An 18765-nucleotide genomic window follows, 5' to 3' on the forward strand; every position below is an offset into this window, starting at 1 on the left:
TGTAATCAGGAAAAAAATAAAAATAAATATATATATATATATATATATATATATATACACATACACACACACACACACACACACACACACACACACACACATACAGTGCATCCGGAAAGTAGTCACAGCACTTCACTTTTTCCACATTTTGTTATGTTACAACCTTATTCCAAAGTGGAATAAATTATTTTTGTCCCTCAAGATTCTACACACAATACCCCATAATGACGACATGAAAAAAGTTTTTTTGTAATTTGTGCAAATTTATTAAAAATAAAAAAACTAAGAAATCACGTGTAAGTATTCACAGCCTTTGCCGTGAAGCTCAAAATTGAGCTCAGGTGTATCTTGTTTCCACTGATCATCCTTGAGATGTTCCTACAGCTTAATTGGAGTCCACCTGTGGTAAATTCAGTTGATTGGACATGATTTGGAAAGGCACACACCTGTCTATATAAGGTCCCACACTTGACAATGCATATCTGAGCACAAACCAAGCATGAAGTCAAAGGAATTGTCTGTAGACCTCCAAAACAGGATTGTCTCAAGGCACAAATCTGGGGAAGGGTACCGAAAAACATCTGCTGCTTTAAAGGTCCCAATGAGCACAGTGGCCTCCATCATCCGTAAATGGAAGAAGTTCGGAACCACCAGGCCTCTTCATGGAGCTGGCCAGCCGTCTAAACTGAATGATCGGGGGAGAAGGGCCCTAGTCAAGGAGGTAACCAAGAACCTGATGATCACTCTGTCAGAGCTACAGCATTCCTCTGTGGAGAGAGGAGAACCTTCCAGAAGGACAACCATCTCTGCAGCAATCCACCAATCAGGCCTGTATTGTAGAGTGGCCAGACGGAAGCTACTCCTTAGTAAAAAAGCACATGGCAGCCCACCTGGAGTTTGACAAAATGCACCTGAAGTACTCTCAGACCATGAGAAACAAAATTCTCTGGTCTGATGAGACAAAGATTGAACTCTTTGGCATGACTGCTAGGCGTCATGTTTGGAGGAAACCAGGAACCACTCATCACCAGGCCAATACCATACCATGGTGGTGGCAGCATCATGCTGTGGGGATATTTTTCACCAGCAGGAACTGGGAGACTAGTCCAGATAGAGGGAGAGATGAAGGCAGCAATGTTCATTAACATCCTGGATGGAAACCTGCTTCAGAGCACCTTTGACCTCAGACTGGGGCGATGGTTCATCTTTCAGCAGGATAATGACCTTAAGCACACAGCCAAGATATCAAAGGAGTGGCTTCAGGACAACTCTGTGAATGTCCTTGAGTGGCCCAGCCATAGCCCAGACTTGAATCCGATTGAACATCTCAGGAGAGATCTGAAAATGGCTGTGCACCGACGCTTCCCTTCCAACCTGATGGAGCTTGAGAGGTGCTGCAAAGAGGAATGGGCGAAACTGCACAAAGATAGGTGTGCCAAGCTTGTGGCATCATATTCAAAAAGACTTGAGGTTGTAATTGCTGCCAAAGGAGCATCAACAAAGTATTGATCAAAGGCTGTGAATACTTAGGTACATGTGATTTCTTAGTTTTTTATTTTTAATAAATTAGCAAAAATCTCAAAAAAACTTTTTTCACGTCATTATGCGGTATTGTGTGTAGAATTTAGAGGTAAAAAAATAAATGTATTCCATTTTGGAATAAGGCTGTAACATAACAAAATGTGGAAAAAGTGAAGCGCTGTGAATACTTTCCGGATGCACTGTATACACACAATACACAAAGTACAGTTTATACAGAACTGATTGTGGGCCTTGTTCAGAACCCTGTAATGTAAATCAGGGGCAGCTCAAGGAGCAGGATGACCAGGCCACCCCACAGAGCACCATCACCCTGCACCCCAAGTTGAACCTCTGCTGCTCTGCCTGGCCTTGCAGAGGTGCTGTGCCTGTGACATCACTGTGAGGGCAGGATGTACTAAAGAGAAAATGTGGTAAAACCCCCCATTTACAAGGTTTTTAGTGCATTCCTATATGTACAAAGCCTGGCTATGCCGGGCTTCGGAGCGGAGGGTAAAGCCAGCTTTTGCTGGCAATACCCCATAGAAGCCTATGGGTTTCTTTTCACATCTCCAAAACAGAGCCCACCCAGCACTGCACACCGTGCCCCCTCACCTCCTGCTGCCAGCCTCTAGGCTGATTCCTGTGCCCACCTTTGGCTGCAGGGGAAGAGGAGACCATACACGCAGAGGCCCGTCCCTCTGCTTCCACCCCCCCAGGCTGCACTGTTTGAGCTGCAGGGACAGCTGCTAGGGTGCCGGTGGATGATTGCAAAGGACAGCTCTTATCAGGAACCGTTAAATCTAAGGTAGTCAAATACTGAATACTGGCCAGATTCTCCACTAGCTCATCCACACGCACCATAGGATAGGTGTCGAGTTTGTTCCCTGTGCTTAACTTCCTAAAATCGTTAAAGAAGTGAATGGCTCCCAAGTGTTTTGGTACGAGGACTATGGAATTAGTCCACTCGCAAGGGATTCCTTCACTAACCAGAGTTGTAACATGTCCTCCACCACTAGCTTCACTGGGGCCCTTCTTGCCTCAGGTAGTCTTACAAGACCGTTGCTTCACTACAACTCATGGTAGAGTGATAATATCATATTCAATTATCTTGGTACGCCATGGAATAGCCAAGAAAATATCAGAGAAGACCAAACAGTCTTCAGTTTTCATCGCTCACACCCACAACTTTAAAAGTTTGGTGTGATAGATTTGCTCTATCCGTCATCTACCCAGCTGCCACACTCAATATTTTACAGGTTCTATGGCCTCTATTACTTCATAAGGGCATTGCCAATGCACATACAATATGCTCTCTTGCGTGGACACCAAGCATCTTGTCACCTGGATTAAAGTTGCGCATGGTTACACAGGTGTCGCAACCCTTCTTTTGCCACCCCAGTGCTTCCTTTAGGTGTTGCTTTACCAACAGACTGACCTGTTGTAATCAACTGTACAATTGAGCCACAAATTGTACCACATTTGGTTCCTTGGGTCCCTGTTTTTCCCCACACTTCTCTGAGAATATCCAGAATTCCACAGGGGTTGTCTTTCAAACAAAGCTCAAAGGGACCCTCTTGATACCTGAGCCACCTCCCGTACCTCAAAAATAAGGTAAGGCAACAAGGTATCCCAGTCTCTATTATCTTGAGCCTCAGCTTGCCTAATCATTTGCATAAGGGTCCTATTAAAACGCTCAACCAATCCATTGGTTTGCGGGTGATAAACCAAGGTCTGTAGCCTCTGTACCCTTAGCAATTTACACAACTCCTTCATTAAGCTCAACATGAAGGGAGTGTCCTGATCCATTAGTATTTATTTTGGACTCCTAGTCAAGTGTACATCAGTAGTAACTCTTGCAACTGTATTTGATTTAATATTCCATAGCGGTATCATCTCAGGATATCGTGTAGCATAATCCAGAATCACCAGGACATATTAATGTCCTCAGGCCAACTTCTCTAAGAGGCCCACTAGGTCCATGGCTATGATCGGAACTGGAATTATAAGAAGAGGTACCAGGGGAGCTCGGTAATCAGGTTTAGGGGCAGTCCACTGGCAGACTGCTCAGGCTTGGTAGTATCTCTTGACTGCCATGGGGATTCTAGGCCAGCAAAATCTCTGAAGCACCCGATTTAAAGTTTTATCCTCTCCCAAATGCTTGCCCATAAGGTGTGTATAAGCCACTGCCAATACCAAAGGGATGTGTATCTGTGGCACCAAGAGCTGTTTAATTATTTTCTCCTGTACCACAGCAACCCTATATAGCAGATCCTCTTCAGATATGAAGTATAGTTCTCTCTCGGGCTGATCTCTCAGCCTTCCACACTCCATTAATTTTCACCACATTAAGCTGGTCTTGAACAAAGTCCTGGAGTTAAACAATCCGGGATACTGGGGACCTATCTTCTTCCCAGCAGGTAAGGTTTCTGTTTCCTCCTGTAATTCTCTGGCCAGAAGTTCTTCCTTTCTTCTGTAACGCAACGCCAGCCTTGTTACAGCCAAAGCCTGGTACTCAGGCTCCACATTTTGCCAGCATGCCCAGACCAATCCGGTTGACTCTAATTTTTTGAAACAGGGGAAAGTCTCAACCCAGAATAAGGGGGTATGGCAGCACTAGGAATACAGACCCGGTCATATTCCTCGGTGACCCCATGTATGCATGGGACTGTTACTGCCTGTAGTTGGGCAATCAGGCTTCTGAGAACTAAAGTGCTGGATATCGATGATTCTGATCTGAAAATTTTGGTTGGACAATAACCAGCTCTTTGTTAACTTTACCAGGTCAGTCAGCTGTGCATGCATTACAGACCATGGCCTAAATCTCCAGTCATAAAATAATTGTGCCTTCCTAGGCATTGTCACCCCTATTTGCGCAGTCTTTAGTTGCTGATAATTCGTTGCCTGGTCTTTGGGCATATCCCCGTAGGCCCACTGTGCTTTGCCCATCAAGTAAAGAGACAATTTTGCCATCCACTCCTCTGTTAGCCTATTAAGCTGAGTTGTCGTCCTTTCAAATGACAGCAGTAATGCCTCCACATCATCCGAGGTTGTCTTGTTTTGCATGACAGCAGGTCTATGCTCACCCTGTTGGAGCTGACTGAGCTCTGCTGCTACAGTCTGTTGCTCTCCACTTGAGTCTCAGTAATATCTAGCATTTGGTCTTGCTGGGCCTATTGTGTAGTAGCCACATTAGTTAATGCCCAGAGGATGTCCTTCATCTTGCTATCTGAGGTGATGTGACAGCAAAATTAGGCCTCCCTTAATATACACCGTCAAGACAATTTATGACACTTGTAGAGTCTTAGCTGCCAGTGGCTGCTACATATTACCTCTTGGAGAGGAACAACAAAACAACAAACCCCCCAAACAACTTCCCCTTTAACTGAATTTGCACAGAAACTTCTGTTTAGTGTCTTGTGCACAGGTAACTGCACCACACCCACACTTAACAATGCAACACACTGAAACATACTTGTAAATAAATTGATCAGAAATGAGCAGGTTCGGTTACCTGAGAACAGAACCCCCTGGACATCCCATCCCGAGCCCGGATCCGAGTCCGGCTTGGGACTTCCTGCCAGACTCAGAAACCAGAACGAGGCAAAGCACCTTCATTCCGCTGTCGGATTCTTGCGGGTTTTGGATCCCATATAAACAGCCATGCGTCACCGCCATTTTCACTCTGGTCATGGAGAGTGAGGGAGACAGACCTCTGTCTCTCTGTGGGTCGTGGTGTCGGGTGGGGTCAGTCTGTGCTCTGTAGGGGTTCTGCTGCAGTCACTGTGGTGTACCTGTACTGTGTTAGGGGTGCTGTCCTGGCTGTCACTGGTGTTTCATGTGCTGCAGCTGTGCATGGGTGTTGCTGTCCTGGCTGTCACTGTGTTGTACGGGGTGCAGGGGCACTGTCCTCCAGTATGCTGCAAAATATAGGGGTGCTGCTGGCCCTGTATGTTGTAAAAATTCAGGGGTGCAGTTGTTAAAAAATAAAAGCACACTGCTCCTGTATGCTGTAAAATATAGGGGTGCTGCTGGCCCTGTATGTTGTAAAAATTCAGAGGTGCAGTTGGTAAAAATTAAAAGCACACTGCTCCTGTATTCTTTAAAATATAGGGGTGCTGCTGGCCCTGTATGTTGTAAAAATTCAGAGGTGCAGTTGTTAAAAATTAAAAGCACACTGCTCCTGTATGTTGTAAAATATAGGGGTGTTGCTGTTCAAATAATATTACACTAGTTCTGTATGCTATAAAAATTCAGGGGTGCAGTTGTTAAAAATTAAAAGCACACTGCTGTATGCTGTAAAATATAGGGGTGTTGCTGTTCAAATAACATTACACTGGCCCTGTATGTTGTAAAAATTCAGGGGTGCAGTTATTAAAAATTAAAAGCACACTGCACTTGTATGCTGTAAAATATTTGGGTGCTGCTGGCCCTGTATGTTGTAAAAATTCAGAGGTGCAGTTGTTAAAAATTAAAAACACACTGCTCCTGTATGCTTTAAAATATAGGGGTGCTGCTGGCCCTGTATGTTGTAAAAATCCAGAGGTGCAGTTGTTAAAAATTAAAAGCACACTGCTCCTGTATGCTTTAAAATATAGGGGTGCTGCTGGCCCTGTATGTTGTAAAAATTCAGAGGTGCGGTTGTTAAAAATTAAAAGCACACTGCTCCTGTATGCTTTAAAATATAGGGGTGCTGCTGGTCCTGTATTTTGTAAAAATTCAGAAGTGCAGTTGTTAAAAATTAAAAGCACACTGCTCCTGTATGCTGTAAAATATAGGGGTGTTGCTGTTCAAATAATATTACACTGGCTCTGTATGCTGTAAAAATTCAGGGGTGCAGTTGTTAAAAATTAAAAGCACAGTGTTGTATGCTGTAAATTATAAGGGTGCAGCTGGTCCTGTATGTTGTAAAAATTCATAGGTGCAGTTGCTAAAAATTAAAAGCACACTGCTCTTGTATGCTGTAAAATATAGCGGTGTTGCTGTTCAAATAACATTACACTGGCCCTGTTTGCTATAAAAATTCAGGGGTGCAGTTGTTAAAAATTAAAAGCAGACTGTTGTATGCTGTAAAATATAGGGGTGTTGCAGTTCAAATAACATTACACTGGCTCTGTATGCTATAAAAATTCAGGAGTGCAGCTGTTAAAAATTAAGAGCACACTGCTGTATGCTGTAAAATATAGGGGTGTTGCTGTTCAAATAACATTACACTGACCCTGTATGCTATAAAAATTCAGGGGTGCAGTGAAAATCAATGTACACTGGCCCTGTCTTGTATGCTGAAATAATTCTAGGGTGCATTGAAAATTAATGTACACTGGCCCTGTCTTGTATGCTGTAATAATTCTAGGGTGCAGTGAAAATCAATGTACACTGGCCCTGTCTTGTATGTTGTAATAATTCTAGGGTGCAGTGAAAATCAATGTACACTGGCCCTGTCTTGTATGCTGTAAAATTACAGGGGTGTTGTAAAAATACAGGGGTGCTGGCACTGTCTGCGTTTGCTGATATTGAGATTGAGGATGTCACTGTAGAAGTACACCAAGATAAGGAGGATATGGGTGTAGCTGGCACTGTGGAGGAAGTTGATGATGAGGATTCTGATTATGTGGTTTGTTTGTATAAGTCACCAGTGGAGACAGTTGTTGGCTATGGGATGAAAAAGCCCATTGTTATGCCTGGGCAAAATACCAAAAAAGCCACCTCTTCGGTGTGGAATTATTTCTCCACAAATCCGGACAACAGGTGTCAAGCCATCTGTTGCCTTTGTCAATCCATAATAAGTAGGGGTAAGGACGTTAACCACCTAGAACATCTTCCCTTATACGTCACCTGCAGCACATTCATCATAAGTCATTGACAAGTTCAAAAACTTTGGGTAATAGCGTAAGCAGTCCACTGACAGCTAAATGATGTTTTCTTTGTTTGAATATTATTTCTCTGTGAGGATGAGGATGTAAACACTGAGGGGAGGGGGGGAATCTGAGGATGAGGACGACATCTTGCCACTGTAGAGCCAGTTTGTGCAAGGAGAGATTAATTGCTTCTTTTTTGGTGGGGGCCTAAACAAACCAATCATTTCAGCCACAGTCGTGTGGCAGACCCTGTCGCTGAATTGATTGGTTTGTTAAAGTGTGCATGTCCTGTTTATACAACATAAGGGTGGGTGGGGGGGCCCAAGGACAATTCCCTCTTGCACCTCTTTTTTTTTCCTTTGCATTATATGCTCTTTAGGGCCTAGTTTTTAAAACTGCCATCCTGTCTGCCACTGCAGTGCCACTCCTAGATGGGCCGGGTGTTTGTGCCACTCACTTGTGTCGCTTAGCTTAGTCATCCAGCTACCTCGATGCAACCTTTTGGCCTAAAAAAATATTATGAGGTGTTCAGAATAGACTGGGAATGAGTGGAAATGAATGTTATTGAGGGTAGTAATACCGTAGGATCAAAATTACCCCAAAATTCTGTGATTTTAGCTGTTTTTATGTTTTTTTCCCCAAAAATAATCCAGATCCAAAACCCGCAAGGATGGTTTTGGCAAAACCAAACCAGATCCAAAACACGAGTGGGGATCCAGATCCAAAACCAAAACACAAAACCCGATAAGTACAGAAATAGGATGATAAAGTCCTTGGCCCTCATTCCGAGTTGTTCGCTCTGTAATTTTCTTCGCATCGCAGCGATTTTCCGCTAATTGCGCATGCGCAATGTTCGCACTGTGACTGCGCCAAGTAAATTTGCTAAGAAGTTTGGTATTTTACTCACGGCATTACGAGGTTTTTTCTTCGTTCTGGTGATCGTAGTGTGATTGACAGGAAGTGGGTGTTTCTGGGCGGAAACTGGCCGTTTTATGGGAGTGTGTGAAAAAACGCTGCCGTTTCTGGGAAAAACGCGGGAGTGGCTGAAGAAACGGGGGAGTGTCTGGGCGAACGCTGGGTGTGTTTGTGACGTCAAACCAGAAACGACAAGCACTGAACTGATCGCACTGGAAGATTAAGTCTCGAGCTACTCAGAAACTGCACAGAAAAATCTTTTCGCAACATTGCGAATACTTCGTTCGCAATTCTGCTAAGCTAAGATACACTCCCAGAGGGCGGCAGCTTAGCGTGTGTAATGCTGCGAAAAGCGGCTAGCGAGCGAACAACTCAGAATGAGGACCCTTGTGCGCACAATTAGGCAGCTCTAATAAACCCTGAGATAGGGGATCACACCCTGGAACCCAAATAGTAATACAGAAAAACAAATTATCTCTGGCTTATTTGTGCTCCCAAACAAATTAAATAACAAATGAGAGAAAAGATGTACTCCCCTGATTAATGTGATTATAGAGGTATTCCACTTGTCTCTTAAGATGATGTAAAGCATAAAAGAAAACACAAAAACACAAAAATCCTTGTGTAGTACTGTTGGTCAGAATTGCACATTCAAAGAATAGAGGAATAACACTTCACTAATAGTGATATATATCGGGGTCTGATACCCCTACATCAAATCACTCACAATCGTGAATAGAAAACTGAGCTTCTCATATATATTATTAACAGAGAACAGTCACCATATGAATTTCAGGGGATGCCCCCTTAAGTGAAGACTCACAAGTAAAGAACTTGCATTCAGGCACATATAATACTCAATCACGTGGATCCAACACCAGATATAGATACCAGGGGATGCCCCCTTCACCAAGACACTCACAGACTAAACCTTGTATAGATGCACAGTAGGTGGGTCTTTCCTCTTCCTTTTAATCCACATTCATCTCCCAAATGTAAATCCTCAGGAAAGAGTATATAAGTGAACCAGTTTTTCACTCATAAAAACACTTTATTAAAAAAGAACAACTTCTTAAAAACTTTAAGGAGCATACCCGGATTGGAAATAGCCCAGGGATAGGATGATGACTTTGAAAAAAACGGGGCCTCGTTTAATCAATCCCTGAATTCTCTCCTCACCAGATAGCGTCCTTTCCGTAACACAGGTACGCCCACCTACGCGTTTTGATCCTCTGGAGATCTTTGTCAAGGTGTATGGGGTGACCTGTGATATGTGCAATATATACCCATTATAATTAACAACAAGATTCAGGTGTGTACAATTACAAACACAACCCTGTCCTTTGCATATTAAAGAACAATTCCCTTTAATTTAATGTTCCTGTGTTAAATAACACATGGTCCCGGCCATAAAACAGTCCTTTGCCTCTCCTAATGTGGCCGCCAGCTAACTTCCGTCCAAAACAAGATGGCGTCCGTCTCACTTCCATCGACGCTCCGTCCCACCTGACTTAAGTGTTGCTGCAAAGTTCTATCTATCGGAGGTGCTGTGTCCGCCCCACTTCCACCGGAAGTCGACGCCGTAATCTTCTTCCCTCAATCTTTGCAGCGTCTGCCGTACATCCGCCAGAAGTGTGCACCGCAAACTCGCTCCCTCAGTATCACACTCTTCTAATAATTGTTCCACTCAATGTATAAGTTCCTAAGGCCATTTTGTATTGTGAAGACTCCTATTACTCGTAGCCATGGTGATCCGCAAAGTTGATAAATATCTTAAAAAAGAAAAAATGTATGTAACCTCTGCAGAATCCTTAATCAAATCCAAAAAAGAGCCACAATATATATAGGAAAAGCTGTTTTTTTTAAATGCATACAAAAAAATAATAATAAAAAAATATAAAATATTAAAAAAATATAAAAATCAAAACCTCATTAAACAAACCATTGAAACTCGAAATCACTGTTAAGACCAGACGGGAGCAAAGTTTTATACTTATATATATATATAGAGCAAAGAGAAGTATTCGGCACTCGAGTCCAGTAAATAAAGACAGCTTACTCCGGTGCACTGCTTGCAGATAGCAGATATAGGAAAACAACAGTAGCCGGCACTCGTGGAGACTCATATAATAACTTGACACAGCACAGCAGCTTAAGTCAACGTTTCAGGAATGACTCCTTTTATCAAGACCAACAGCAAACTGAGAATACAAACATATAAATAGCTTACCTATCACCACGTGCAAACCACCGGCCTCCGCTCTCCAGGACTCACAGTGAGGACTCATGGGCGCGCGCCGGCGCCGGCGACCTGCATCCACAGGGGGCGGAGCTGATGTGTATTGAACCCATCACCATGGAAACCCGCTGTAGATGTCAAACGAATTAAATACAGTTCATGTGTATACATGATATGTGGGTGCTAGAGATCACAAATGCAGCAACATAGTGAATAATACCGAAGGTAGTAAACTGGTCTAGAAATATCACAAAACACAATTGGATCAAATATGAAAAAGCGAGTAACAAGTGACAGATATACAAGTTAAAGTTACTTGCAAAGTGAGGCATTGCTAAAGTCCCAGACTCTAAGACTAAATATGTAAGTAGGTGAATAATATTAAATAGAACACCATACTAAGGGACAACTAGCAAAAGGCACTGTACTAATTACAAGTGTGCCGCACTGAAGTTGACAGTGCCCGGACTAGAAAGTAATGAATATAAATTACATAATTACAGGAAGCACGTATAAGAGAGAATGTCATTGAGACCCAGCGGTTTGACTGTCTGTAAAATATAAATCTAGCGTGCTTCTTTCTGTAATAGAATTTTTCCTCGGTCCCCGCCTCTTTTGGATTCTGGTACACCATCAATGATTTTGTTGCGAATTGATGCTAAATTATGATGGCAGTCTTTGAAATGGCGAGCAACCGGTTGGTCGGAACCTTTCACCTCCAGAGCGGCTCTAATACTGGAACGATGGAGAGCTATCCGTTCTTTAAATTGGCGAATCGTTTTATCAATGTAGAGGAGTCCGCATGGGCATTTGATGTAATAGATGACAAACCGACTGGAACACGTATATGGAGCTGTGATCGTATACTTCTTGCCTGATCTGGGATGATGGAAAAACTGTCCCGTTTCTAGACAGCTGCAAGTGGTGCAGCCCAGACACCTATAATTGCCCGGTTTACGTGTTAGAAAATGTGTAGTAATGGTTTTATTAAAGTTGGAGATGTCATTGTGAACAATGATGTCTTTAATGTTTTTGCCCCTGCGGAATGCTGGAAGGATGGACGTTGCTTTGAAAGTTGGCAAGGCTTTGTCATTTGATACAATAGGCCAAACCCGCTTAGCAGAATTGACCGTATGGGCACTGTTAGTGCAAAAGTCCTGTGGCCACACTATTCGATCCCTAGAGTCCTTGGGGGCTCTTTTACTTAGTAGATCGATACGGTTTTTAGAAAGAACCTTTTCTTTCGCTTTTTTAAGGAGTTTCAATTTGTACCCCCTAGCCAGGAACTTACGTATCATGGTATCTATTGACAATGCTAAATTCCCTTGTCGTATAAACAACCCTTTATGAAGCTAAGAACACTGTACGCTGTTTACTTAAGAAGTACCGTAATGGTACGCTAGTTGCGTAACGATCGCTCAGCCGTAGGCGAGACGCTCAAGCGTCACGTTCGCTCACGGCCCAGCGATCACAGGACACGTTATTGGCTATGACTAGAGTAATGATTCGCTATGGCGTAGCGGACGCTCGAGACCACGAGGAGATCACCAGCGGCGCAGACGCTCACAACGCTATACCTTTATGTCTAAACCTTATACCAATGAAATACACGGAATACCTTAATGTGAATACAGGGTGTAAGTGCAACCTTGTGTAACCTGACTAACTACAAAGCTGCTTGAGCGTCACCGACGCTCAAGTGAACACTTAACACTATAGAAAATACACAGATACTGGTTTAGGTTCCAAAGCCTATTAACTGTATTATATCTAGTATATTCGTTAAAGGGGATCACAGTACAAATGATACACTACAATATAACAGAGACTTCCTAACCACAGAACTAAACAATAAATACAAAAAGACAATACTACACTGACCTAAATGCAATACAATACAATACTATCTAATACAATACAATACTAGCCTAGTCTAGGGGAGATATGAGAGAACAGAACAGGGAGAGAGAGAGAGAGAGAGAGATGAGAGAAATTGGCTCACAGAAAGACAATGATAACGGAGAGAAACTTACGCACAGGGTAAACGATCGCATGCGCCTGGACATCCAGCACCCGATTTTCAGCAATGAGAACCGTTGAAGAGTGAGAGCTGGATGTGGTCGGCCTGCCTATTTATGCCCCACACACAATGCAATCCTACAGTCCCTACAATCCCATTGTCCATTGGACGTCGGAATTCGGCCCTGCATCATAACAAAAGGTCATAGGTTGATTCATACAGGTGGGCTGTGACGATTTCAAACAGCTCAGGTGGGTGGGGAACTAGGTTTCCCGCCGCATACCTGAGTATGAGTAAATAGTAGAAATGGACATAAACTTCTTATGTCCATAACTATTCGCACGAGCGATTAATACGCTCCAAACCAACACCGGAATATTGCTAATTAAATACTCTTCCGATGGGTACCAAACACTGCTGTATGATTCCTGTTAGACCCTTCGTACGATACAAAGAGGGATTCCTTAGCTCAGGGACCTTCTATATTAACCAAACTTTCAGAAACTATCAAAGGGACCATGATCTATAAACTACATTAATTGTGAAAATATGTAACGAATGAGTCGCACGCTACGACTACATAAACTCTACCGTAAATACGCATACCGCGCCTGCGAGTGCACGCTATTGCGGGTATGCGCCTTCACGGGAGAGCGTACGCATGCGCAGCACGGACCAGTGTGCGGTGCAAATATGGCAACGTGCATAGAGACATTTTTCTGACTTTGACAGTCCACCCTTTGGCAGTCAATAATAACTGCCACAAAACATTTAAGGAGAAAAATATATGTCAGGGTTTAATTCATTTCCATGGTTGGGTGAGGGAGGAGAGAGGAGTAGGTGTGAAGAGGGTATGACCTAGTGTGATAGCAGAAGCATGTGTGTATGAGTCCATGTTTGGAGGGTCATGTATCATCGTGCCGTACGTGTTGTAAATCAAGCTTCGAGGTATTGCGAAGTATACATTTGAATTCCTTCTTATCCTGTGGTACAGGTCTGTGGATGGGCTGTCAAACTTTACCGAGCTCTTTTCGGATTTTGAACAAAATGGGGAGCACATTTTAGTTGATGATACATGAATGGGGGAGGTATGTGGTTGCTGATATCTGTGCCTGTATTCCCTATCGTCTATGTGTGTCATTACCTGAGGGTTGTAGAGATGAAGATAAAGAACACTTATGGAAAATGCAATGATATTCTATGTCAGGGAAATGTACATCTGTCGTCGAAGTTGTGTCCGGTATCTGTTGAGAGTCGTCTTCTTTGCGCTGTATTGCTCCTTGGGCATGAGCAAATAGCTTTGTCTGAGCCATCAGATTTACAAAAAAAATGTTGGGCTAGTGTGAGTTTAAAAGTACTAGGGAAACTGGGGATCCATGGCAAAGTTCATCAAGTGTCCATATTTAAAGTTGTCAAATCTTCTTCTTTGGTCAATCCGTTGTCTGTATACATCTCGTCTCGTCAGCTTCCTCGTCCAAGGGGGTCTTTGTATCTTGGAGAAAAGCAGAAAAACAGGTGAAAGAAACGGACCGTATAATCGCATTTTCATCACATCCTGGTTTCTATCATTGGGTCATAAATCAAATCCAGGTTAATTACAGTTTCCTCACTCCTCAGGCTCATCACTTTTGTACTTTGTTTGCACCTCATTAAAGCCTGCCCGCATCTAAATATCAATCCAATCGATATAACGACACCCAAGATACATAGTAGAAACTTTCCAACATCCATTATGACTCCTTGAGCCCAGTCCCCCAAACCGGAGAACCAATTTCGCGGGTTCAACCATGACACCCAACCAGTCAGCTCATTACCTACAGCAGCAAGGGTGAGATTGTGTTTTCGACGAAATTCCCACTTCAATTGGAGAATATCGTCCATCTTTTGGTCTATGACCTCTACCGGATCCTCGGTGCTATTCGTGATATAAGTGCAACACTTTATGCCGTACTGTGTTGCCAATGTAACACAATATCCGCCTGTTACTGCTGTAAGATAATTAAGAACCATCCTATGCTGAACTAGTTCTGTTTTATAAGCTTGAAGTTCTCTTCCAGTGTATCTAAACGTGTCATCATACATTTCAGTGATATTATCTAACAAATTGGCGAGTGCGGAAATGTATCTATAATTCATCACTCCTCGAGCGGTGCGAGTGAAATCTAACGCTACCAGGACCTGAATCCCGGTGGATTCATGGATAAGATCAGAGGCCGGATGCTCTAACCTTTCTGACAGTTGTCGTTTAACTCGGTGCTCGTAATGAGTGTGAGTATAAGGAGCTTGGGCACCACGGTGTATGTCCTTCATTTTGTCATGTGTAACAGTCATCACTTCAGGCAATACTTTTCCAATATAACACAATCCTTCAGAATTTGGGGCAAGCCACTTGTACGCCTTTCTCCCGCATATGAAATATGCGTCATCGGGGAGAACATATGGGACGGAGAAGGACATGACCATGTTACAAACCTTCCAGGTGAAATCTCCTGACCCTAATTCTTCCATCTGCCTAATGCACGTATCAGTTTGTACGATATGTGCACAGTATCCTGGTGATACCTCTCCAACTCTAGTAATCCTATTTCCTAAGGTATATCGATACCGGAAAGATTTTCCTCTACTGGCTATGTGGCGTACCAGCTCTGTATCTGTAGGCATTCTATCTGCTCTGTGTGAAAAGGTCATGGTATGGTTGCTCCATGACACTTCCCAATTTCCCGGTTTTCTGGGATTGGAGATGTTGAAACATAAGAGGGACCTATCCACATGGTATTGGTGGAGCTTCAAACTAGGAGGGCTGGAGATATTAAACCTCCGGTCCACCGGTCTCCCACCATTTAGCTCAAGTACCTCCCCTAACGTTAAAGGAAATGGTACTAGCCCTGATTTGCTGTGACCCTGAGGTACTTGAGAGCATACCCAACAATCTGTTTGGTTTAACACGTTACCCACTAAAGAGTGATAGTCACTCAATGGATGCCGGTCTATATGGATATTAAAACTGGATTGGCATTTCTTTATGCATCCATCTTCAACCAGATTATCACAGAGCCTACAGATACAATTTTCTTCAGCTAACAATCCATCACAATTTCTTCTATCGGATCGTTTTCTGATACTCGCCTTTGCTTGTTGGTTTGGTTGATCTTGGAAAACTACGCCTCCATCATCATAGTCGGAACCCATTCCAGAACCTCTCTCGACCTCTATGGTACTCTCGCCGGAACGGACTGCTCTGGTCAACATCATGGTTAACATCAAAATCTGGATCACAGTCTCTTGGGGCAAGTCCATCTTTGAGGAGGAAATAGAGAAGAATGAGAAGGGGGAAAAAAGAAATTTCAAGGAAGAGGGGATGGGAAGTGGAGAAAAACAATAAAAGGGAGAAGGGAGTCGACAACTGCTTTCGGTCTTCAAGGCTCAGGTGCCGCCTCAGTCCTCCTGGAACAGACACTCTAGTGATACAACCTCTACCGTCTGTTCCTTATCACGGGACTTCTCTGGATTAGCAACCTTTTTGCAGTGGGATGAATGGACCCAAGTCTCTCTCTCAGCCACTTTCAATGCTGTGGTGCTAGTCAATAAGACCTGGTATGGTCCTTCCCATCTATCAATAAGACAACCTGAGCGTAGAAAATTTCGTATCATTACATAATCCCCAGGTTCAATGTCATGACAATTACTATCTGGTAAATCAGGAATCACCAACTTCAGATTATCATTTTGATTCCTCAACTGCTTACTCATGTTAATCAAGTACTTTACAGTTACTTCATTGTTACATTTCAAATCATCCTGGGGGTTAATCATGACATGCGGTTGTCGACCAAACAAGATTTCAAAAGGAGACAGATTAAGAGGGGACCTGGGAGTGGTTCTGATGCTATACAAAACAATGGGTAAAGCTTCTGGCCACGTCAATCCTGTCTCTGCCATTACTTTACTCAATTTATTTTTAATAGTGCTGTTCACTCTTTCGACCTTCGCGCTCGCCTGTGGACGGTACGGAGTGTGCAGCTTACTATCAATTCCCATCAACTTACACATTCCTTGAAAGACATCACCTGTAAAATGGGTACCCCTATCACTTTCAATGATTCTAGGGATACCATATCTACATACAAATTCCTGCACAATTTTCTTAGCTGTAAACATAGCGGTATTTGTAGCTGCTGGGAAAGCTTCGACCCAATTCGAGAAAACATCTATACAAACAAGTACATATTTCAAATTTCGACATGGGGGTAATTGGATGAAGTCAATTTGTATTACCTGGAAAGGGCCGCCGGCAGGTGGGATATGGGATGGTTCTGTAGGTATTGCTTTTCCAATATTCTTTCTCAGACAGGTAAGGCATGACATTGCTCTTTTACTCGCATGAGAGGAGAATCCTGGGGCGCACCAGTATGCTCTTACCAATTTGCACATCCCCTCCTTGCCTAGATGAGTCAGCCCGTGAGCTGCTTCAGCCAGACATGGAAGGTATGCCCTGGGGGCCACTGGTTTACCATGTCCATCCGTCCAGAGCCCTGAGGACTCCTGGCCATATCCCTTTGCCTTCCAGACTGCTCTTTCCTGTGTGGAACACAAATTCTGCATCTCACACAACTTTTGTGTGTTGATGGTGTTAAATACCATCAGTTGTGTGGTGTCTGTCTGTATGGGGGTAGCAGCTGCAAGCTTTGCGGCTTCGTCTGCTCGGCTGTTACCAAGTGACACTGGGTCTTGACTATATGTATGTGCTTTACATTTGATAACAGCCACTCTGTCGGGTTCCTGTATCGCTGTTAGAAGCCTTTTTATGTGAGCTGCATGCGCTATCGGTGTACCAGCTGCCGTCATGAAATTTCTGAGCCGCCATAGGGCTCCGAAATCATGTACTACCCCGAAGGCGTATCTAGAATCGGTGTAGATATTGGCTGACTTACCCTTAGCCAATTCACATGCTCTGGTTAGGGCGACCAGTTCAGCAACCTGGGCTGAGTGAGGTGGGCCTAGCGGTTCCGCTTCTATGGTGTCTTGGTCATCTACGACTGCGTATCCAGTACACAAGTCTCCCGAGTCTGACTGTCTATGACAACTACCGTCCGTGTAGAACGTTAGTTCTGCATCTTCCAGTGGGTTGTCACTGATGTCAGGCCTTGCGGTAAAATTTTGGGTCAAATATTCCATACAATCATGTTTATCTCCCTTTGCATTAAATCCTCCTTCCCCATCACTCTCACCTTCCACCCTTTGTGTCTGACCAGGCACACCTGGGAGAAATGTTGCAGGATTTAATGCACTGCATCTCCTTATGGTGATGTTTACTGGGGCCATTAATGCCAATTCCCATCTTGTAAACCTTGCAGATGAGACGTGTCTGGTTTGGGCAGAATTCAATAAGGCAGATACCGCATGTGGTGTATGGATTGTGAGGTTGTGGCCTAGCACGACATCTTCGCTTTTCGTCACTAGCAATGCTATCGCCGCAACGCTACGCAAGCATGTGGGGAGGGATCGCGCTACCGTGTCTAGCTGAGCGCTGTAGTATGCGACTGGCCTGCTGGCGTCACCATGTTTTTGGGTTAGTACACCTGCTGCGCACCCAGCACTTTCTGTTCCGTATAGTTCAAAGGGTTTCCCATAGTCTGGCATACCTAGTGCTGGTGCCTGCGTTAGGCACTGTTTGAGTCTCTCAAATGCTGTTTCAGATTCGTCTGTATGCGAAATCCGATCAGGTTTGTTTGAGGAGACCATTTCCTGCAAAGGTAACGCCAATATGGAAAACCCTGGGATCCAATTACGGCAATACCCACACATTCCTAAAAACGTCCTGATCTGTTGCTGGGTTTGTGGCAGTGTCATGTCTCTAATGGCTTGGATTCTATCAGCGGTCAGGTGTCTCAGTCCTTGTGTTAGACAGTGTCCCAAATATTTTACCTTAGTTTGGCATAATTGTAACTTGTCCTTGGAAACCTTGTGACCTGTGTCTGAAAGATGAAACAGGAGCTGTTTCGTATCCTTCAGAGATGCTTCCAGTGAATCTGAACACAGTAATAAATCGTCCACATACTGTATCAATACTGATCCACTGTCTGGTTGGAAAGACTGTAAACAATCATGCAAAGCCTGAGAAAATATACTTGGACTATCTATGAAACCTTGGGGTAACCGAGTCCACGTGTATTGGACTCCTCTGTATGTGAATGCAAACAAATATTGGCTGTCAG

The 18765-nt window shown here is 43.6% G+C and overlaps 1 protein-coding gene across 1 annotated transcript in view; it reads left to right on the forward strand.

The window, feature by feature from the left end:
• Positions 1 to 18765, forward strand: part of LOC134945665 (solute carrier family 2, facilitated glucose transporter member 9-like) — a 60810-nt gene that overhangs the window by 15072 nt on the left and 26973 nt on the right. The gene's annotated exons all lie outside the window — the stretch shown is intronic.

Source organism: Pseudophryne corroboree, chromosome 1, assembly GCF_028390025.1.
Source record: "Pseudophryne corroboree isolate aPseCor3 chromosome 1, aPseCor3.hap2, whole genome shotgun sequence".
In the NCBI taxonomy this organism is placed as follows: Eukaryota; Metazoa; Chordata; class Amphibia; order Anura; family Myobatrachidae; genus Pseudophryne; species Pseudophryne corroboree.